Raw genomic sequence first — 25,038 nt, forward strand, 5'->3', positions numbered from 1 at the left:
GGGTGAGCCTCAGTACAGCAGACACAGCCTCCTGTTTGATGGGCAAAGAGATTATTGTGGAGTGGCCTTTCTGGCTGCAAGGGTTTGGCTTCCTTCATGAAGTGCTCCTTCTAAAAGGGAAGGACCTTCTGTGCTAGGAAGTGCAATTTATCAGCATCACAGTAATGACAGCTTTTGAACCATGCAGGAAGCTACTAGGCAGAAAACAGAAATCTGTGCTGCTTTTTTTTCCTTTTTATCCACTTAAAAAAAAAAAAAAAAAAAAAAAAAAAAGGTGTGTGTGTGGGAGGTAGGGGAGGGCGCATTTTTTTTCTGCCAATATGATCTACCCAGTCGTTTCAGTCAGCTTGAGGCATAAAGTTTTGTGTGTCAGCTCCCTCCCCCCCTGTTATACAGAAAAGCTTTCAGTTTATTTTTAGACCTGTTTTAGACAGTATTTGAATAATGGGAGACTTGATCAATAGCTTGGTCCAGGGTCTGTTGTTCTTCCAATTTCCAAACTTCATGGAGACTCATTCTGTTAATGAACTTCTTGTTTTGAAACCTCTCTTCTTCTGAAGCCATAAGATAGGATATTCCTTATCGATGTTACTTCTCCAAAATGTGTTACAAGAGCAGACTCCTGCTCTTCAGACCCCATTGCATCTGATTTTTGTCAGTTTCCTCTCTTTCAACTGCACACAACCACCTTTCCTGCCTCTTTTCAGGCATCCTTCTTTGCGAAGATCTTTAGGAGTCAGTGCTCTTATCTTTCCCTATCACTGCTCTTAGGGGAAGGGGTGAACTGTTATTTGTTCCTAGATTTCTAAAAGAAAGACATAATGAGGCTCAGACTGTACAAAATGCACATGAAAAAATGGACGTTCAGTCAAGATAGGTTTTTTTACCAGTATAAAATCTCTGTGTCTTTCATATACCTGCTGTGAGTGCTGATTTTTAAAAAATATTATAGTAAATCACAACCATTATCAAGTTTGGCCCTTCGGATTGTAGATCTTCATAAGTACAAGCTGTGTGCTTGTTTCAGTGCAGGTAACAACATAGCTTAGAAGAAACCAAAATTGTCTTTTACTGTATTTTGTTTTTGACTGTTTCAAAGAGAACAGTTGAAGAGCTATATTTGGAAATATAAATCTGATAATACAAAAATAAAATTAATAGGTATATACTGAATTACATACTCATCAGTGGCTATATATCTTAAATTAGTTCCTTTAAAATAGTTTTAATCTTACTCTTCTTACCAACTCATGTTCCCACTTGTAAATTTTTTTTCCCTTAACAATTCTTCCTTATTTGATTGTTATTTTCTGGCAGAACAACCCCTGAGACCATGTCTAACTGGTATTTTTTTTTAATTTAGCACTCAAAAGTGGCCTCTCAGATATCAATCACAGTGAGAAAAACAAAATATAAAAAATAAATTTTATGAACCAAAAAAACCCCAAGTTTGGTTTTGATTTTGTTTCTGAAATCTCCTCAGAGCTTGATGCAATCTAAAGTGTCCCAGGAAACATAGAAAGTTGGAATTTCTGACAGAAACACCAATTCAATCTGAACTTGAATATTAGTAATGACTTCCTTCTAATAATTCTTTTGCTGTAATAGAATGATATTCCAGGGTGATAATAACAGAAAAATACCTTTCATATGGAATACAGTTGAGTCTTGCAGAAAAAATAAATCTACTCTTTTAGAGTCTGATTATGTTTTAATCTAATATTAATGTCATCAGCAACCAAATCTAGACGAGGAAAGATGCAAATTCAGAGATGTGTGCCATTTTTCTCTGCATACTTTAGGAAAATTTCATTTTCAAAAAAAATCTGCAGTTTTCCTGTGTGTCTTGGGTTTCTTCATTGCACATTTTGCACTGCCTTTCCTGGGTTTAGCCATTTTGGTACCCTAAGCTTCTGAGTGATGAAAACTGTCTCATAGAAACGGGTTATTATGTCTGCTCCTACTGGAGATGGAAAACATCTCTGTATTTTTCTGGAAGAGGGCTGCTTCCCAAGAAAATGAATGTAATTTCTCTCCTCTCCCATGTATTTTGTGCTATACACATTTCAGTATAAACAGTTCTTCATTTGTTATAGATGTAGCCTGTGAGGATATGCGTGAAATATTTCCCTTCATCAAGATCTTAAAATCTTTCAGTGAGTTGGTATCTAAGTAATTTTAATTGATATTCTGTTAACTCCATGTAATTTAAGTTTTAAAAATCAAGATTCATGTGATATTAAACCAAATGGTTTGTAGAAATCTGCCTGTCAATGAAGTGGATATTAGCAATCAAATCAGTAATCATTTGCTCAGTAATCCTTAAAAGAAGCCACCAATGTTTTATAGGCCTTATTTCTGTGAGACAACACTAACTGATATCCATTGCTTACTAATATTCTTACATTTTTAAGAGTGCCACTACTCCAGTTTGCTGTAACTCCCAAAGTTTTCCAAGACTCCTTAAAATACTATAGCAGTGGGCTACAAAGCTCCTTAGTGGCAGCCATCACACCTATTGATGAGAAATTTCTGAGACTGTTGAGGTTTTTTCTGTGTTCTTCCTGCAAAAATCCTTTTCTTATGTTTAAAATGTTTCCTATCAAGAACAGTTATCTTTTTTGTGCTGTTCCTGACAGCATACAAGCTGGCTACAGACTTTGCTCCAAATACCATAGTATCTATTGAATATGTTATTGTTTACGCCAAGCATTTGATCAACACATGGCCAAAGTAGGCTTTTTTTTTTCAATGTTTTAAAAAATATCTTTTGATATTTCCAGTTTTTCAAGCACAGATATTTTTCTTACTCATTTAACGTTCTTTATAGTCACATGGCTTTGGTTTTATTGATAGAGTTCATCATTGACCTGTTTGTGTCTGGTTGTTTCATAATTTTTTTTTTTTAATTCTTTGTTCCTTATATATCTGGTTTTGCTCAGCAAAATCTGTTTGTTTGAAACACATGATTTTTCAGTTTCTCCTGGGTGGCTTCAGTCCCCATGTTTTGTTAGCAATTCCCTTTATAGGTTTGCTTGTCAGTTATGCTGACAATTGGCTTAAGCTAATGGGGACAAAATCAAGCTGTACAGCATTAAAATTCTCCATAAAATGGATTTCTCTCACAACAAAGCCCTAGTGTGAAAACAGGATTTTATTGGCAAATAGATGCATCATAATCTTAGGCAAAAATTTGAACATAAGTTAAGGAGTAGTGGAGCTGCTGTAGTTTATTCCAGGTTCAGTCTCTTATGACCACTCTTAACTTCCAAGTGAGTGACTTTCTTCTGAAGTCTGCACTTCTATTTCACTTGTGTTTCAGGAATCCTACTGTGGAACATAATGATGACTTGATACTGAGACTCTGAATTTCTAACTTGAATAAAAAGCAATTTTTTAAAATAGAATTAGTTCTTCAGGGCATTTTATGTAGTGTTGCAGAAACAGAAATATCTTTCCTTCTCAATTTATTGTGAAAACTGTAAGTAAGGTAGCTAACATCATGCCAAAAGCAGTTGATCATATATCTCTGTTAGTAATTCTTATTGCTTTAAAAAAATATATATATTAGAGTATGTACTTAAATTAGATTGTGAGAGAATACTTTTTGTTTTGACAGATCCAGAAAGATCAAGCAGTTTTCTTGATAAAATACTGAGGGTGCATCAGCTTTCTTGGTTCCTAAATACAAGACTGAAATAAGGAATTTAAGCAAAGTCTTGAAAAAAAGACAAAAAATAAAAAGTAAGTTTGATAATGCATTGTTAGACAAAATCTGCTGTATTTGCAGATTGTCATATAGTAAATATAATACAAACAAATCAGTAACATATTTAGTCAAAAGGTAGAAAACCAAAATTTTGAATTTTAAAGAAGGTGCTAACACCCTGCTGCTGGAATCACCTGGGACTGTGTCCCAAAGAGCCATCAGTTAGATCCACAATCCCTGACCTGATGTCTCCTCTTTGACTTATACACAGCAAAAATACACAGCTATATACATTCCATACAACCGTTCTCTTACTCTGACATCCTTGCTTGTCTCAAACTCTTTCTGCTTCCACTGTTTCCTTTGTAGCTTAGAGAGCTAACTGTAGAACTGCTTGATACCAGAAATGAATTTTAGATTCTGTGTGGGAGCTGGTGAAGTAACGTGCTTCCAGCTTCATCTTGTTTCTCAAAGAAACCTCGTCTTCTCTGAATCTGTTAGCATAGTTTTCCATATGAAGGGAATGCTCCTAGTTTGGAATGAGCACCAAGACTTTGAGTTTAGCCTAGGAAAATGATAAAAACTGACAGAGACTGATGCTACAACCTGGTTTTACCAGCAGATAGCAATAAAAGAACAGGTATTATGGATTAATGAGACCTGACCCTTGTAACCGTGCTTATACCAAGGCAAAGCAAGATGCAACAGTCTCCTAGCATCTGGTTGTAATGTTTCATCTTTGTATTCACAAACCTGCTTCTGTCAAGTTATGGGTTCTTGTCTGATCTTGCATTTCTATCCATTCTACCAGTGATTCTTTGGCATCTGTTTGGTGCCATCTTGCACTGTATTTATACTTAATGCCATGTAGTTCCATGCAGACTGTATGGATTTACAAGCGACCATTGAACTAGAATGCAGTGTATCATGGCCTAGGACCAGCAGATTTTTAAAAAACAACTTCTTTTTCTCTGATTATGCCTTTGACTCTTTGAACTGTGCTTTTATCTGTCCTTCAAAGAAAACTACTTTTTTCCAATTTCAGACTTGCCTATTAATCTCGAAAAACTTTTATGGTAAAGCATGTTTCTTGTGCTACTGACTACATTTAATTTGAGGTAATTGTGTGATATGTGCTGTGCAATGCAAATAATATTTTGGTATTCTGATTGCTTTACAGTAAGTGGTAGCATTTCAATGATAACACTAAAAGAGAAAACAAAACAAAAATGTTCTTATCAAATATTTGCTGAACTGCAACTTTATGCCTGTGTTTTCTTGAGTAATGAAACCTAAATTTTTGCTGGGCAAGGAAATGCAGTAACTTATTATTTGTACATGATATTAAAATGAGATACAACTCAAACTGTGGATGCTTCTGTTGCTTCTCACATAATATATCACCCTTGTGCTATAATACTGCAGTGTGCTGCACAACATTTCCTTCATCTTTGTGATCATAAGCTGCTTGATAGAACAGAAATCTGGAAAGTGATGAGAAAGGCACCTGGAACATTCTTCACTGTTATCTCTTACTTAGCATACAAATTGTTTGCTGCCTATGGCTTTGGCACCCAGATGTGTAACATCTGCTAGTTTTAAGCAAGTTCACAGTACAAACAGCCACTGATGTTCCAATTGTGGCTTTAGTTTGCCACCATGTGTTGGAGGCCATCTGCTCTAAGCTGGAGGGAGAACAAAGAGAGGGGATTCTTAGAGGTTTCAGCAGCACACAAAAAGAGGTATCATGAGTATAGGTCAAACAGCAGCGTGATTGCTTGTGAAATCATGGAATCACAGAATGGTTTGGGTTAGAAGGGACCTTAAAGATCATCTAGTTCCCACCCACCTACCATGGGCAGCAACGCCTCCTACTAGATCAGGTTGATCAAAGCCCCATTGAGCTTGGCCTTGAACATTTCCAGGGATGGGGCATGCACAACTTCCTTGGGCAACCTGGTCCAGCATCTCATGACCTCCACATTAAAATGTTTTTCTTGGTAGCTAATCTAAATCTACCCTCTTTCTTCTTATAACCCTTTGTCCTTTCACTTCATGTCCTTGTAAAAAGGTCTTCTTCAGCTCTCTTGTAGGCCTGTTCAGATATTGGAAGGCTGCTATAAGGTCTTCTTGGAGCATTCTCTTCTCCAGGTTGAACATCACCAGCTTTGTCAGCCTGTCTTCATAGGAGAGCTGCTCCAGACCTCCGATCATTTTTCAGTCCTCCTATGGACTTGGTTCCTGTCTTTCTTGTGCTGGGGCTCTGGAACTGGACACAGTACTCCAGGTGGGGTCTCATGAGAGTGGAGTAGAGGGGGAGAATCAATTCCCTTGACCTGCTGGCCACTCTTCTTTTGATTCAGCCCAGGATACAGTGTGCTTTCTGGGCAAGCAAACATTGCCAGCTCACCTTGAGTTTTTCATCAGTCAAAATCCCTAAATCCTTGTCTTCAGGTCTCCTCTCAGTCCAATCTCCACTCAACCTGTAACTGTGCATGGGATTGTCCCAGGCCAGGTGAAGGACCTTGAACCCCATGCAGTTTTCACAGCCCCATCCCTCAAGCCTGTCAAGATACCTCTGGATCTCTTGATTTCCCTCCAGTGTTTCTAGTGCACCAGACAGCTTGGTGCTATTGGCAAATTAGTTGATGGTGAACTCAATCACACTGCCCAGGTCACCAGCAAATATGTTAAAGTGCTGGAAACCAGGACAGAACTCAGTATTACCTTCCTATGAGGTGGCAGACGAAAAAACTTCAGTGAGCACTGCTGGGCAAGATAAAACACAAGGCTGTTGCAGTATATAGTACTGAAGATAAAATATCTAATTGCCTTGTGGACTATTTTTACAGGGACATAATATGTTATCTGTGCTTCTTATCCTTCATGCATGGAAACAAACAAACATTAAGGTTTGTTCTAATTATTTGTTGACTTCAGGAAAGAAACTAAACCATATTTCGATAATGGTCTTCAGTCAGTTTCTGCTTCATTTGTGTGATAATTTTTGCTGTCTGATATTTCTGGGTAAGGATTTTTACTGGATGAGAAGTTCCACTGCAATTTGTAAATTGAGAAGGACTAAGGACTGGTAAGGTATTTCTGTATTAAAGAATGTGCATAGATTTCTCCAGGATTAAGGTTTATTTTTGTTCCTGTATTCAAAATGTGTACTGCTTAATTGCATTATGATATAAGTGAATGTTTTGGCCGTTAGTAAGGAATTTGTCCCTTAGCTGAGGTGGCTCTTGCTCTACAAAGATAGATGTTACAAGAAAAAAAATTACCTATTTTAAACATGTTAGAAGAAATAAATATTCAGCAAGTATTTTTTTTTAATATTAAGGGGTAGGGGGAAGGTGGAAATCTGTCCCAAAGAATTTGGTTATTTGGGTGGATATTTGCTGTAGTGCTGTATTTTTCATAGCATACACCTGTCAGCTGTCGAGCAAGAGATCATTCAATAGCTTGTGGGATTTGGGATTTTTTTAACCTCCAGCTGTGTATCTTGTTTCCATCATTTTAGCTTGGTTATAGTCTAGCTTGGTGTTGTATAAACTTTGAAGGGCTTTTTGGCTAAATTTATTTTTAAAAGCAAAGTGTTTGCATTGTTAGACTACAGCTGGGGATGGTGGCATTTGAATCAGATGAGTTTTTTTTAACGCTGTGATTATCCCTATTGCTATTTTTTCCTTTTGAAAAGGAAAGCTTCCATTTCATTTGTCATTCATTCAGACAGACTCTCTTGAAGGTTCATTTTATAGACCTTTCAGGAACCTTTCCTGAACTACTGCTCTTTACTGTCAAAAAGGTTTATTATAATTGAAATTGATGAAATAAATAAGAAAATATTTCAAAATCTTAATATAGCAATATGTGTGTAGCACTACATTTGGATATTTTATTTATTTATATTAAATAGCCCAATTGACTTCTCTGCTCAATGAAATCCAGGATTTAAATAGCAGTGAATGATGCTTCTGAAGTTAAAAGCACTCTTCAAATTGCCTGGGAAAGTCTAGTAACACTATAGGTGCCATTATTCATTACTGAAAATAGTGATTGAAGTTCCCCTTTTATGACACTCAAATTGACTCTATTCACAATCAAATATTTGCCCAAAATGATTACCTGCTAAAAAGGGAGAAACATCTGTGGTTTTTATTCCTTTTTAAAATATAAGGACTAACCGATTATTCAGTGTTGGTGATGAATGAAAAAGTGTATTGTTCTTCCTAAATACATATATATATATATATATATATATATATGCTTTGTAAAATTCATTTTAATAAAACCACAAAGACAGACTGCTCTTTGCAGAAAGCAGAGACAGGTAATGAGCAAAATAAAAGGTATTTCACTATTTAGATTATGTTTGCAACTGAATATATTGCCTTGAATCTGTAGCAAGTTTAGTACATCAGCTATGGGGATCTGTTGAAGACACGGGGTTGCTTTGTGAACTGCATTGCTCCAGACCTTTCTTTTTCTCTAGTTCTTCTCCATATAGCAAGAGATATTGCAAATTTCACTTTTTATCCAGGTTCCTTAAATGCATCTTTGAGCAATAAGGACACTGACACAGTCTCAGACTGTGATGTTTTTCCAGCGAAGTTCATAAAAGTAGACAAACCAAAATGTCCTGCAGCTTTCAGTCAGTCTTATAATTTTGACTTCTGCACCTTTCTTTTGCCTTCAGGCAGTCCATTACCCATTAACATTACCCACATGGTTCTTAGACTCCTAATATCTAGGCACAGTGATGTATGAAGGAACAGCATTAATTTGTGCTTGGCAGGTCTCTTCTGTGCTACTATCTAGAGGGCACAAGCTAGCACAATACTAATTCCAGCTTAATTTTTATAAGGAAATTTCATTCTCAGGGCTTAATGTAGTTATCCCAGACTGACAAAAAGCTGAGGTTAATAAACTTCACTGCTTCAAAGGTTTCAGATTTATTATTAGAACCGATGTATTTTAGCAGACCTTGTGAGCCGGGTACTACAAGTGCTACTCCAGCAAAAGGCTGGAAGTGAGAAGTGTGTGCATGAAACCTGGTTTTGGTTGATGGTGACATTATTAAAGGCTGTAATACATGGGCATCTCTTTAAACAGATTGTAGTAAAATGTGGATCTTGGGACCTGGCTTCTTAATGAGGATGATCTTGGCAAATGCCTGTAAAATCATCGGTCACAACAAAATTTTCATGAGAGGAAGCCCTATAATTAATTGTATGAGAGTCTTAGATAAGTGAAGAACTTGAGAAAGTAGATGACTCATTCAGGTAGGTACCAAGGAGGCAGGAAAACTGGACATAAATCTTTGGGTTTTGCAATATTTTCTATGCCAAGGAGTGGACCAAAAAAGCCAATATATGCCACAGTGAGAATTAAGAGAATTAAAGAGATATTTTTGAGTCATCTTGAAACTTGTTAAAGGGACTGTATAAATCTACGTGTGTCCTCTAATAACCACTTCTGGAATGCTTCACCTGCCTGTAGTTACCCAGAATGGGAAAGCCTCTGTCTAAAAGGATGCTGCATGTAAGCAGAAGCAACGGCTCTGCCACTCGAGGTCGCTGTAGGTAAGAAAAGTTCCACCTGTAATTTCCCTTTGAAAAACAGGCTACTCCCTGATTGAGAGATGAAACGAACTCCTAAGCACTGAGTTTCTACATGGTGTCTTCAATCTGACTGTCATTATTGATGTTTTTTGGCATAGTAATTAATGTCTCACAGAGCTGTATAGCTGGGTTTTGAGGGAGACAGAATGATGTTCTTATGGTAATTCTCAGCTCATTTAAATACCTGGAAGGAAGAAAGACTTTTTTACTTGTTTTTCTTCAAATAATAGTCTAAGGGAAAGAGTCCCTGCAGTCACCTTTCATATGTCAAATGCGGTTTTCAACACCAGAGGGTGACACTATGTATCTTCAGTATATTTAAGAAGAATATTTTTTTCAAAATTCTGCAAACTTGTTTTTTCCTCTTTGGTGATGCCGTCTTGCTTATTTAAATCCTTCCTTGGATAATTACATTAGTGCTCTGTTGATCATGAGAATACCTTTCTACATTTTCATGTGCCTATTTTAACCAAATTACTCTACAAAAAACTAACCAAATTTACAGTGAGGGAGAAAAAGATCAGACAGTCAGGCAGTGAAGTGAGATCAAATAAAAGCATGCAAATACAAGATATTTCCAAATAGAACCCTACAGTGAGGCTGAAAGATGTTTCTGTTGTCCCTGGCAGAAGTAGACACACTTTAGTCTGGGATAATGGTTTATGATTTTCTTCTTTACTTGGTATTCAAGTGAGGAAAAAGTAGCATACAATTAGCACTCTAAACTAATCCAGAAAGTTTGTTTTTCAAGCAGCCAATTGCAAACCCTTAACTTTAGAAATCTCTCTGTTGGACTTCAGAACAAATGAAATGGTGCTCCATTCACCTCCAATCTTTTTCTATTAAATATTAGATATTTCATAGAATCATAAAATGGAGTAGGTTGGAAGGGACCTCAGTAACAGGAATTCAGAGGTTGGGATTTGATGTTCCACCTATGCCCAAGGTTTAGTGAGTTTGGAGCTGCTTATAATTTGTGAGATGGATAATTTGAAACCTGACTTGTTTTACAACTCTAGAACACTTAGTGTTAACTCAAGGAGCTCTGTTTCACATCCCTGAGGTTTTTATTGGATAAAAAGGAAAAAAAACTGAGGAGTGGCAAGCAAGCAAGTTAGCCACGTCTCTCTATCATGAAGAACTTTTTTCAGTGTTGAATAAAATTCCCTGAGATAGCATCTCATATATGCTAAGTAACAGTGTAACATCCCTATTTTCTCCTGTGATACTTCCCTTCTTCATTACCTAATGAGTGTGGAGGCCAGCTTTTGTCTTTTGCTTTGCACAGCAGGGTGTTCAGCTGCCCACTGGGTTATATCATCCAGCTGTACCCTCTGTGGTTTGCTTCTTTGATGTGCTGCTTGCTCCCAGGCCAAGGAGTGCAGTCTTCAGAAAGTGGGTGTTCTCTATTTGGCAGGTGCTTCCAAACAGATGGAGCTCCCTTCAATTTTCTCTGGCAGTGTAAGCCTCTTTTGCATCAATTATTTCTCTGGATCATCTTGGTTTCTGATGAGCTCTTGTCAGTTAACTTCAAGAAACCGACTGTGTGTCTCTGCCTTTTTGAAGGTTCAGGGCATGACTGAGAACCCTGAAAAATCCCTACTTTCTGGCAAAATATTCAGTGTTTCAGAGTGTGCATATAAATATTAAGAATTTCCACGGGCTTGGTTATTAGTGTCATGTGCATAGCCTGTTTTTCCTTGATGTGACTCTGAGATCAGGACTCAACTGTATTAGGGTATTACCACAACATAAGCAGCAGTTTTCATACCACAGGGTTTAGGTAAATATGACAAGAAAGTGAAACAGAGAGGTTCAGTGACTTTTCCAAAGTATATAGGAATAGCAAAGCTATGAAATCCTAACCTAGCAGATACTGATGGAAGTTTTGCTGTTGATTCATGGGAGTTAGATTCTCATTCTGGGTACTCAACTCTGATTCTCAGATCACTGGCCCTCAGTGTCATGTAACATGATGTGTCAGTGGCAACCTGCCTGGAATCAAATGCAGCAGTTTCTTAACATTGCCCAGTTTAAGGAGGAGAGGGAGAGGGAGAGGGAGAGGAAAGGTGTTATAACATCCTTTGAAACAGAACAAGTTCTGCAGACTGATTTCTAGGGGAGAAATGGCTTATAGCTGCAGCACTTTGGCTGCACCTGTTGACCAACTTCTGTCCCACTTTTCTGGTACAGCAGTCAGTGCATGCTGAGTACATTGAATCTATTTCTTACTCTTTTTATCTGAGACACAGATTACCAAATGCACATTCAACATTATAGATCTAGTTTTCTAGTCACATGTTTCAACATCAGGTTCATAGTGTTAAACATTTTGTTTTAATATAGGTGAATAACTAACTAGTTTTGATACCAGAAATTGAGGGATTGATTATACACAAGTTCCTTAAATATGTTTGTGTTTTACAGTTGACTCTGAGGACCTGTTCATCTAATGAAAATAACTGGGCACGTGTGTGCATATATATATATAAGTGAACACAAATATTTGAAAAATGGGACAAGTGTATATTGGTTCTTGTTAGATGACAAGGCCCTCAACATCAGCACACATTTACATATTCAGACTTTCAACCAGTTGAGCTATTTCTCATTGTGAATTTATCAAATAATAAGAAAGGCAGGTAGTGAGATTTAAATCTTATGCTGACATTTTCTATCATGTCAGCTTTCATCTTCAACTTTATATTCATAATCTTTCTTTACTTTTTAATGAAAAGTTTACAGTATTCTCAAAAAATTCCTTTTAGCATATTAAGTCTAAAAAGGGGATCTGCATGGATGAAAGCTAAGAAAAATTATTTTAATATTTCAAAATAAGTAATTTGTTTCTCTGTTGTCCAAGAAAATGCTCTCCTCCCAAAGCAGTGTCATGTAAATAAGCGTATTTTTGAAGAATATATATTTTGCTATTATAAATATTCAGGCACAGCGAGCATCATAAATTGATGCTCATAAAAATTACTCCATCTCAGAAAATTTGGTGAAGACACTTTTGTCACCGATTCTGGATAAGGCTACTTCTGCTCTGCTTTCAAACAGCAAAGTAGCCAGAGCATACTGTTGCTGTGAATATGGGAAACAAAGGTGCTTAAGGTAATATCAAGGTTAACAAACAAATACATTTGAGTTGCAGTGCTATAGTTCTTGTCAGGGATAGTATCTACCTGAAAATTGAGGAACAATGCTGAGCTTCTGAAAGATTATTCGGGAAATAGATGTGTACATTAAAGCAGATTTGAGAACAGGCTTACTGGATTCTGCCTCCAATCAGTCCCAATATCTGGTGTTCTGTGGAGTGCTCCCCTCTTGTGGTGCTGCCTCACAGCATCAGCCTGCTTGTAATTACCTGGCCAACATTATCTGGTGTTCTCCTTAAAGAGTTCTTCTGCATGTACAAAGGACTTTGGCAGTCATTGATAGTTGTCATAGTGTTGCATAGTGTTGCAGTCAGAAATAGTTTCTGTAAAAATTAGAACAAATGGTTTAGGTGAAAAATTAGACTTTCAGCTGTTTCAAACAAAAATATTTGTAGTAAATAAAATAAGGAAATTAAGCATCATTTTGTTTTGCAAGGTTGCTTAATTTCCTGTTCCACTTAGCAAGAGATTTCCTTTTGAAAAAGACAATTAGCTCCATCTTTGTGGCAAGTTTTTATTCAGCTGATTTTGAATGATCAGAAATTCAGCTCAAACTTTCTGTGAGAGGTTTGACTGAGAACTCTTTTGAACTGCACTGAGTTGTGTGAAATCTGAGTTGGTGACATAATAAAAGTTATTCCTCCATCATCTCTTTGTGAATGCCTGTATCCCTGACTCATTATGCAGAGGCCAGCTCTCAGTTGTTGGTGGCCTGTAATGAACATGAACAAGCAACCAAGCAGGGAAAGTTTTATCCAATTAAAAATACTCTGAGTCATACAGTCTTTTTAAAATGAAGAATCTAAATTATATATTGCATGAGGATAGATGACATTCTCGCCATCTACTTTGTTTCAGTCTCCAACAAAATGGGAGAAGAGAAAGAAGATGGGAGTCAGCTAAGTGAGATAAATGTGAATGAGGGTCTGGAATTATGAGGAAACAGACTTAATAAGGAGCAAGTAAAAGAATGCTTCAATAATTTAAAATATCTATAAATCAGTGTGAGCCCAGTGACATTTAACCAACAGTTCATAAGGAAGAGCAACAAGAGCTGTGATGAGCTTTCAGGCGTCTTGAAGGTTGAAGAGAGCGCAAGTGAGACACCAAGAAGTGAAGTAAATGGCAAGTATACTGTAAGAATTTTCTAACTGCCTGAGGCAGAAGCCTCCCTAAACTGTAAGCCATTTCCCTCACACTAAGAAACACCATATTTTCCATATGTTTACAGCTTCATTTGCTGTTTTGATTACAGAAACAATCACTAAGCATCAGTTAGTGAAGCCTTTTTTTAGGTACACCCTTAAACTTCTGTGGTAACTGCTGGGATATTTTTCCTGGTGGAGGGAATTCATGTAATTTTTTAATGTATCTTCTAAATGCAGTAAGTTTTTGTTTTGTTTTTGTTTTTTTTTTTTTTAATCTTCCTCTGCTTTCCTTCTCACTAGAAAATCTTTAGCTGAGTTCTTATTTGGTTTGTTGAATGATGAGGAAGAATGGTTTCATTCTCCACGCAGAATAGTCATTGCTCAGTTAATTTGCTTCTACCTGAACAAGCAGCCTTTGTAGGAAGTGAAATTACAAACTGGGGAGAGATTTTCAGAAAGAAGGGTGTTGGCTTATATACAGTTTACTGGCTTGATGATAGATGGTATTTTCCACACTTCAGCTCTAAAGGACTTCACATCCAGAATTATGTTCTGACTACAAGAGAACAAAGTATTTCTGATGCAGTTAGAAGTGAGGTATGAATAAAAGAAATAAAATATTTGAAATAGTGCAGTAGCTGAGATTTTTGGCCAATAATTTTAGTGGATAAGCTTTTGAACGTGGAAGTGATTTTCTTTTCATAATCCTAGCATATTGTGGCACAGATGAGATGAACAGAGCAGTTGGAGTCGGATTGCTTTTTAAGTATGGAAAAAGAGAGCAGAGCCATCTCCATATGGGTCTGTTGTCTCTGGAAGTCATTCCACTTTTAACTGAAAAGAGCCTCAATGTGATGACCTTAATGGCATACTGTGGAAGACCACTGCAGGATGTGGTATTCTGGGAAGAGTTTAAGACCTTAGTTGAAATTATTTGTTACTGCTCTATTTGTGTTCTACTGAGTAGTAGTTGCAATTATTGTTCTTTAAATGTAAATGATGTTAGGATTGTTAAAATAGCATCTTACAGCATCTGAGTGTATCCTACAAATGAGAAACTGAATTAAGTTTGAGATGTCAAGTACATATATGTGTATGAAACTATATATTTCATAAGGAGATAAAAAAAAATACTGTTCTGGGAATTAGATGGAAATCTGCAGAGCCATTCTGGCCCTTCTCAGACAAGCACTGAATATGAAAAATTTCAAATGGTTAGAATATGTGTCTCCTTGGGTCCTACTAATTATAATAATGATAATTATCAAGCACATTCACTATGTTTCTGTTCTGAGTTATGTAGTTCTAGCGGGACTGTAACACAAAGAAAAGTGAATATAATTAATTTCTAAGTGATCTGGTATGCTTAGAGCAAATGGCTTGAGCACTTAAACAGCTAAGTCTGTTTTTAAAAATGTAAATATGTGTCTTTGAACCTGAAAAGAAGAATTTCTTTCACATCTCTATCCAGGTCATAAATATGTACATAACCTCACCATGAAGGCATAGAAGAGAAAATGGACTTAGTGGAATTAACCTTGTGCTCAGCTGAATCGGGAGATCCTGGTGTGCACCTGCAAAATTAGGTTACGTTCAAGTCCTTTGCTGGACTGGATCTTGATATTTAGTCTGAGGTGCTGAGCTATGTGTAAAGGGGTGTCTGTATGAACTGTTTGTCCAATGTTTAGGACAATAGGCTTAATTTTGCTTTTATGAAAATTTTTAAAGCTTCTGCATTGTTTCATATAAAGACAATCTTATTTTTCCAAAGGGGAGTATCTGCAAGGAGGGAGACTTCACAACCCCTCCAGGCAACCTATGCTCAGTCACTCTCATAAAAAAAAGAAAAAACCCAAAATCTGTTTCCTGGTGTTCAGATGGAACCTCCTGTGGTTTAGTTTTTGCCCATTGACTCTTGTCCTGTCACTGGGCACATCTGAAAAGAACCTGGCTCCCTCTTCTTTGCACCCTCCCTTCATGTATTTATATACATTGATGAGATCACCACTGAGTCTACTCCAGGCTCAACACTCCTACCTTGCTCAGACTTTCATCACAGAAAATGTGCTCTAGTACTTTTGTCATCTCTGTAGCCTTTTGCTGGTCCCTCTCCAGTTCCATCTCTCTCTTGTACTGGGGAGCCCAGAATTACAGAATGTTAGGGGCTGGAAGGGATGTCAAAAGGGCTTCAAGTCTAGCACCCCCTCCAGAGCAGGATCACCTTGTGTAGGTCACACAGGAACACATACACGTGGGTTTTGAATATCTCCAGAGAAGGAAACTCCACAACCTGTGGAGTTTTCTGACACCCTCACACTGAACAATCATTTTCTTATGTTTACATGGAACCTCCTGTGTGCCATCTTGCACTGATTACCCCTTGACCTATCAATAGACATCACTGAGAAGAGCCTGGCTCCATCCTCCTGACACTCACCCTTTACATATTTATAAACATTAATGAGGTCACCCCTAAGTCTCCTCCAAGCTAGAGAGCCCCAGCTCCCCTCAGCCTTTCCTCAGCAGGGAGATGTTCCACGCCCTTGACCATCTTTGTGGCTTTTCCCTGGACTCTATCAAGCAGTTTTCTGTCCTTCTTGAACTGAGGAGCCCACAACTACTGGACGTAATATTCTAGATGTAGCCTCACTAGGGTAGAGTAAAAGGAGAGCAGTACCTCTCAGAGCCTACTAACCACCCCCCTTCTAATACAGCCCAGGATGCCATTGGCCTTCTTGGCCACAAGGGCACATTGCTGGCTCATGCTCATCTTTCTGTCCACAAGGACCCCCAGGTCTTTCTTCTGCTCTCTAACAGGTCAGTCCCCAACCTAAGTTTTTTTCTTTCGCAGATGCAAGACTCTGTACTTGCCCTTGTTGTATTTCATTAAATTTCTCCCTACCCAACTCTCCAGCCTGTCCAGGTCTGACTGAATGGTGGCACAGCTTTCTGGTGTGTCAGCCACTCCTCACAGTTTTGTGCCATCAGCAAACTTGCTGACAGTGAACTCCGTTCCCTCATCCAGATCATTGATGAATATGTTGAATAGTACTCGTCCCACTGCCTACCCCTCTATTAATGGTCATACATTTTTTCTTTATTTAAATCAAGATAGCCCTTTCTTGAAAAAAATGGAAAGGAAAAAAATACCACTCATATGTAACTGCAGCATGCACTTAGGTTGAAGGATATTCCGATTAACATTTTTGCCTAGTTTTTAACAGAGTTATTAAGCATCTGATTTCTTAAACTGTTGTAGCTTTTGAGCCATGAGAGTTTTATGAGCAGAATCATTCTCACCTTCTTGTTGAGGGTATTTTGCTTTGGGAAAACAGTCAGCTACTTACTGATCTGAAGAGAGAATTGTTCTGCGGTTGTTGATAAGGTCATTTAGGATGATGGTATTTTCATCCCAGTTCAAATGAATATTTGAGGATTTTATACAAAGTAGACAAAACTCAACAAGGGAGAGAAAATACTTAAATATTCATCAGATTAGAGGTTGTGTCTAGGGTCTTTCTGGTGAATACAGACTTCCAGACCACAGAGTTCTCCTTTTGCTTTCTCTGTTGGTCACAGAGCAGCTAAGCATTTCTTACAAAGCAGAACAATTTCATAGGTGCCGTAAGAGCTTTTGGTCAGTGTGCCATTTAGTGCCAGCTTGTAATTAAGCATAGACTTACGTTCAGACTTCTGGCGCAGATAAAGCAGAAAAAGGAATTAATATATTGGCCTCCTACATGCCAGTCAAAGACTCATATAATTAGATATCTAGATTTCCTGCTTCTGGATGGAACACTTTCTCAAGTGCTTTATGTGGGATTATTTATTATTTGAACCATGATATTCTACAATCAAACTTTGCTGGAAAACTTGTGGCATACCAGAGGGCCTAAGGAATTACTAAATACTGGTTACTATTCTGTGGCTGAAGCATTGATAATACTAGGACTTTAAAAGGGAAGGAGAAAGTAGATTTTCAAAAGTCTGGTTTTCTAAATGATGGCTTCTAATGTCAAAAGTGGGATTTGGGGCCTGAGGCCCCTCTTGGAAATCTGTCCCTAATGTGTCAGTTCTCTTATATGTTAAGAATGCTTTTCTTTAAAGTACAGTATCAGATCAGTATCATCTCTTGAAAAAAAAATCAAAGGAAATAAAGAATTTTTCCCTTCAGTGACATGTTTATCATGTTTCTAGTAGAACTTCTGTGTCATTATTGCTCATTAAAAGCAGTGTCTAAGACACAGAGCCATTCCTGGAGTTGTAACATTTTCTTTTTTTCAGGTTTGTAGCAAATTGTTATTAGTGTCTGAAGGAGAAGACAAGCAGGAACCCTCTGGATAGTAATGTTTTTTAAAGAGTGGTGACACTGTGTAGAAAATGCAATGTGAACTTAACCCATCCATCTCTTGGGTTTTTTTTGGGTTTTTTTTTGTTTTTTTGGTTTTTTTGGTTTTTTTTTTTTTTTTTTTTTTTTTTGGTTTTTTTTTGGGGTTTTTTTTGGTTTTTTTTTTGTTTGTTTGTTTGTTTGTTTGGTTTTTTTTTGTTGGTTTTTTTTGTTTGTTTGTTTCTTGTTTTTTTGTTTTTCCATGAAATGGAGCTTCTTGAAGTCATATTAGTCAAGTTACCATTGCTTACAAGAGTCCTTAGTAAAATTTATTGAAATCTCACATTTAGGACACAATTTCATTGAAGATCGCTGGCACAAAAGCACAAGTCCTTCTTACTGTCAGCAAGCAAATTTCTATGAAGCTTTTGCAAGAAGGAATGACAGAGTAAAAGAAAATATCCACATATAAAATATTATGTGGTGCATAGGTACTGCCTGGGGGCTGTAAATCATCAGCTTAAGACATTCAGATAGCAAACTCCTACATGTAATTACAGTTTCCCTCCATGAGCTTGTGGGGCATTTAGTTTTCATTCATCTTATCTTTAGTTAGATTTTGAGCTATGTGGTCCAAGGATCATATCACATATTTGCCTGTGAACTATGCTGCAGAATTTAGCTATTATGTAAATTGATTAAACTGTAGAGTCCCTCTTTTGTCTTTCATCCAAGATAAAATATTGAAATCTGTCCCTTGCTTTTATGTAGCTTGGTTAAACAAAGCTTCTCATGTTATTGAAAGTTTCAGACAAGTGAAGATGAAATGAAGATTTGATAAATGGAATTATTCTTCTGTGTTCTGGACCTACATCCATTTCCTTATATTGTTCTGTCCAGAAATATACGGTGAAAGCAGTGGTACAATTAAGTGTTCCATGTATTACTGTAGTAAATACCACATATATCTGTGTCTGAGGGAAAAAAAGAAAGTCTGTCAAGCAGCAGTACTACCTTTGTGTGTGTGTTTTATTTCAGTTGTTAGAAAAATGCTATGGTACAGAGAGATTTATGAAAAAAGTGCTTTAGAGAGGAAAAAAAGGGTGGAGAATTTTTTTTAACTTTTCCATAGAGGAGACCTGACTCTGTTCCTGAAAAGACAGACAACATTATTATTTGTGTAGATGTTTGGCTTTTTAAAAACAGATTATAGCCCTTGTGAATGATAAAGCATTATTTGGTTTACACTAAGAAAAAACAAACTTTTTTTGTGCTGGTGCAGCACATGAAACTTGAAAATATTGTAATGAATCAAAGCAGAAAAGTAAGGGCAAAGGAAAACCACATTTCTGTGTAGACATTCTTCCAAATGCTTTGAAAAATTTGGACCCCATGGTCCCTTGGCACACTTACTTTTGGGTGTTGCTTAGGATCAAAGCTTTATTTTTGCTGGAGGTCTCCTGATTGCCTGATCACTGTGCTCGGGTAATCATTGTGGGGTGGCCTTGGACACTTGCTCTCTGTCCTGTGTCACCCATCCTACCTGTTAGTGTACGAAGGGTCTGTGTTCACAGCAAAGCAGACGTGGTGTGGACATCCTCATGCCTTGCAACTTCAAGCTAAACTGGGACTTCTGAATCCAGAGGAGTATGGAAATGTGTGCTGCCTATCCACCTAGGAGCCGGGAGGGTTTAGGGATACTTCAGGACCTGTATGTCACAGTGCAGCTCTAGTTGAAACCCAGCATCTGGGTGAAATCTGGTTTAAGTAGAAAAATACTAAAGACATTCTCTACAGTCTTTAGATAACTGCTCAGTATGTTTTGACTATTTTTGATATCATGTGTTACTAATCCTTTAGTTCTATTGTCACGGAAAAACACCAAATATTTTACCCATGTCAGTTTGTTTACATAGAGTGTAGGGAAATAGAATTGACCCTTCTTTGGTGGGACAGCTTGTTATATTGAATCTTCACTGTTGTAAAAATGATTTTAAGTAATGTTAAAAATAATAATAAAAACATTTAACTGTAAAGTATAAACAAACCAAACATATTATAGAGTCTCTTGATATGGTTCTAAAATCATTTGGGCTTGAAATTAAGATTGGCAAGCCATGACTACATTTAGAAAAGAGAAAATGAAGTATTAATTGTTCTATTTTTCAGTATCCAGCCTTCAATTTGAATACCTAATCGGTTCCTTCTGTAACCTCTAATTGATATAAGACTGCATTGAGTGCTCCAGCTTGCTTTTCAGCTGTGCTGCTCCTGTCATTGCCAGTGAAATGATATCAATAATCTGAAACTTTAAGGATTTCACTTCCTTTGAAGCTGTGAATAACTGGTATTTTGAGAGAAGCCGCTGTTCAAGGACTTTGTAAAATGAAATGTACTTAGACACAAATAAAGTTTTGACTTAGATGGCCTACTTCTGAGATCTAGGGCCTGATTCTGCTCATTATATGAGTGGTAAGAAAGAAAAAATTGAAAGCATTTCAGTGGTAAACTGAAATAAGTGTTCCTTCTGATAAAATATCTTCTCTTTTGCTTAAAACTCTATTTACTACTTGTGATATTATCAATTTGAAAGTAAAAAGTATATCGTGGCTCTGGTAACTGTGCTATTGTTCTATATGCCTGCTGTCTAACCACATGCCACATACCTCTTTAGACTGAATGGTAATAAATTAAAAACAATAAAATCAGTAATGATCTACTTCATGCATACTCAGTGAATGAGTAGGTTTTCCTAGTGAATAGATTCAGGCATCTGCATCAATGAGTTCTTAAATGTAAACCTGTTATCTGCAGTCATTCATTAATTAACGATCAGCCCAAGTAGACACAAGGGGGAAGAAAACAGACGTAGAACTCTTGGAAATGGAATTAATACTCAAATACTAATGACCTATTTTTCAAGAGGGCAGTGAAGTAAATGAAATGAATAATGAAGCGTGTGTTAAAATTGCTTAGAACTGATGGACCTGTGGATCAGTGCTTCAGATCAGTATGGAAATAAGAGGATGTCTTTGTGGGAATGAAGGGAAAGGGAATATTCATCTTTGCCTATTTGCTACATGTTCATTCCCTTTATCTCTCATATATTTACACATGAAGTATTTAGAAGACACAATATGATGACAACTTCTTTAGTGAAAATGTGTTTTCAGACATAGCCTGCTCAAAATTTGTGGTAACATGTGTAGAAGAAATGACAGCCTGGAGCAGCTATGAGGAGGGGTGATTGTTCTTGTCATGAAAGCACTAGAGATGTGCTTGTGAGATAGGAGTTCACTTCTCAAAGCTCTTGAGAGCTCCATATGGTGTTGGGCACGGAGGTCAAGAATAAACTCTTTCCTCAGCCTCTGAAGTTCTTTAGTGTCTTGCTTAGTTTTGAAAATGAATTACCATAAAATGTCAGCAGCACTCTTCACCTCTACCATCCAGAGGGACCTGGACAAGCTCAGGAAATGGGACTGTGTGAGTTCAACAAGGCCAAGTGCAAATAAAAATAAATCTGTGCATAAAAATCAGTAATTTATGCTGATGTGAGATGTATGAGTTGTCTTGCCTCTTTCTGTAGTTTGGTTGGGTTTTTTTTTTAAATCTGCCTGTAAGGAGACATATGTGTTTGTATAGAAGTATGGAATGATTGTCACTGAAGCGTGGGATGAATTGTTTGAAGCAAAGTTTTCATATGAACTTTGCTCTCTGAAGCTAGTTTCATGTGACATGATGATCTGGCTTAAACTCAGATCATCAGATCACTTATTCTGCCACTTGGTTTGGCAAAGCACTTCACAGAGCCAGGCTTTCCACTGGAATCTGATCTAGGTACTAATAAACTACCCTTGAAGACAGATGTCTGCAGAAGACCTAGCTGCTGAATTTTAAGTAGGCATGTCAGAACCAGTACTAACCCTAGACATATTGTAGTATGCAGGCTGGCTTTAGAGGATTTAAAGCTTTTCAGAGGAATTAACGTGGTTTTTTAGGTTCTAAATTGTAGAAATTGGATGTCTGGATTTCTGAGACTGGTTTTCAGGTCCTTAGTGTTTCTTCCTGAACCTCACCACACCCTCTTGATTAATAAACTTAAATTTTTGTATATACAGAATGCTAGGGCTTATTCTTAAAGGCTGTCTCCATGAATCCATTTTCAGTAGTCTAGGTAATTCAAACAGACAAATCTCATATCAGAATCATAAAGATGTGTTTCTGATACCATCATCAAGTAGTAGAATGATTACATTGTCAAAATATTGACATTTTATTTTACATAATTAAATAGTGAGAAAAAAACTGGACTATGAGAGAAAGTAGTCAGTTTTTTAAAACAAGCACTTGTGTAATGGGTCCATAAGTGCATAACAAGATTACATATATATATATACATACATGTATATACATGTATATACATACATACATGTATGTATATATATACATATATATATATATATATATATGAGGTCTTAGTTTTACTGTGAGAAGCCAAGACATAAAAGACAAATAGAATTTTAGATTTCATTGCTTTGGCTTGGTTGGACTGGGTTAGTATTCAGGCTTATCTGATCTTTCTCATGCAGTTGTAGTTTTTGTCTGGATAGGGGTAGGATACTGTATCACTTTTCCTATATTCTCCCTCTGTAAATACATGGAAGAAAAAAGTAAGAGAATTGCCTTGTTATCGCAATATATTAGTGACTATTGTTCTAACATTTTGTGAAGAAATAGAAAGTGATAATGATTCTTTTCACATTCTCTTGCCTCTTCTCTCAGTAGAGTAAAAAAAAAAAAGTCATGTCTTCAAAGTCTAATGTTCTCTTGAAAAAGTTAAATTAACTAAACTTTAATCTATTTTTGCTTCATGGGAAAAAAACCTGAGATAGCTTCTCAGCAAGTTATGGCTTCTTTGAGCTGGTTTCCCTATACCCTTTCTCTCAGTATAGTAAGAAAAAAAAAAAAAAAAAGAGGACAAAAGACAACAATAAATATTCTATATAAATGTCATGTAACAAGAGCATTATGATTACTCATAATAAGGAAATGGTTTCAGATACTGACTTGTGAACATCTGTGCAGCTACCCATCTTTGTCCAGACATCTTTATGTGAGTAATAGATTTTTTGAATGTGTGCTAATTCAGGGATGGCTGGGGAAGATGGACACACAGTACAGTATTATTCACAGCAACAGTGCCCATAATATCTGGATAGAGAGAATCTCCTGGCTCGGGTAGTCTGCTGTGGGGTTGAGCAGGTGCAGATTTGAACCCTATTTAAGCTGTTCACAAGTGATGAATGTTTTAAACTTCCCCAGGAACTGTGATTATACAGACATACTTAAACCAGTTCACCAGACAGTGAAGAATGTTGAAATTTTTTCCCCTGCATTTTCTGTGGGTATTTGGGAACTGGGAAGATCAAAGGATCTGTGTTTAAACAACTCAATTTAGGCAAGGTGCTTTAATTATTGGGTACAGATGGGCTAGGTGTGTTACCAAAGTCTTAAGCAGCAATACAACCATTTTTCCAGACTTTTCATCTTATACTCTTCTATTTGCCATCATTTGTGAGCCCTTACAACAAAATAAAAAAATGCTGTTTCAGTGCTTTAATATACAGTGCAATTTTTGGAAGCTTAGGTGGTGGTCAGATCTCTGAAATGTCTTCCCATATACAACATACAGGATCTTGTCCTCATGGCAACTTTTGGGAGTTAGAAAAGCAAGTTTATCATTTGCTAGGATGTCCAGAGTCGCTGGATCTGTGTGGGTACCTTTCTTACTTCCCCAAAGTACTCAGTTTTTTCTGGCCTGCTTTAGTATGAAGAAACACGTAGAAGCCAAGGCTTTTGTCTGGTTTCTCAGCTTTAGTGAAGAGGAAAGAAAACATCTGCCTTTTCTGGAGGATAAATATCATACTAGTTGTCCTCCTCTCCAAGGGTAATGTAGAGATTTAATCATGCAGGTCTAAACTGGAAAGGGAAGAATTTCTCAAGAATTGGTAAGTTTGTGAAATCCAAGGCATTTTAACATAAGAGTGATCGTTGGGTGAGGATAATGAGAGTCATAAAGCCTCATTGAAACATACTGCGACTACATGCACTTTTTAGGAGAAATAATATTACAAATCCTTGACATTCCATTGTAGTCTGTAGTATTAAAAGAATAGTCTATTTCTAGTCTTTAGGAAATGCAAAAAAAATGCGTAAAGCTGTGCATTATAATTTTACATTTGGAGCAAAAAGAAATATGTGTGAGAAAAGAGGTATTGGAGACTGCTCTTTCTGCAAATTGCTAATCAGTTAGGATTTAATAAGTGGTTTAGAGAGGATACTAGCAAAAATGTTTATCTGAACCTGCTGCTAAGAAATACAGTAATCAGTTATCAGGGCAATGTAAGTGAGATTGACTTTCTTTTTTTCCCCAAGAGAACCATGCTGTGATCCATGATTCTTGTATAACCTCTGTTTATGTTTCACTGCCTCCAGGTATTAAATGTAGGCTTAATAGAGCTTGTGGCAGGCAGAATGACTAATTACTTGTGCTTCTGACCCTGTTCTGCTCTGGAAAGATTGAGTACCTATTGACATGGGTGCACCCACTTCTCCATTTTGACTATTGATCATCCTTTGGCAGCTGCAGGCTGATGCAAGCACAAATTATGCAATTGTGCCTGCTGAAATTAAGCATCAGTTAAGAACTGAGCTAAAACTTTTCAAAGAGACTTGGGATATAAGTTTGCTATAATTTTGACTGCACATGGTTGTACAGTGATATTTCCAAAATCAATCTTCTCCCTTTGTCATACTGCAAGGACAGGCGCTGCTGCACTCATTCTCCACCTTAGATATCTCTTCTTTATTAATGGTGGGTTTTGTGTTTCACCATGAGCCTTTCCATCCATCTGAGTTGGCAGCAAATAGAAGAAAATGAACATCATCAGTGGATTTTTCATAATTTTTAGAAAATAACCTTGTGTTTCTCTCATTGTTTTTTTATGAAAAATAGCCCCATCAAGCTTAAAAATGAAATGAAGTTAAAAATGAAATCTTTATCTGCGTT

This window comes from Heliangelus exortis, chromosome 5 (assembly GCF_036169615.1).
Source record: "Heliangelus exortis chromosome 5, bHelExo1.hap1, whole genome shotgun sequence".
Lineage (NCBI taxonomy): Eukaryota > Metazoa > Chordata > Aves > Apodiformes > Trochilidae > Heliangelus > Heliangelus exortis.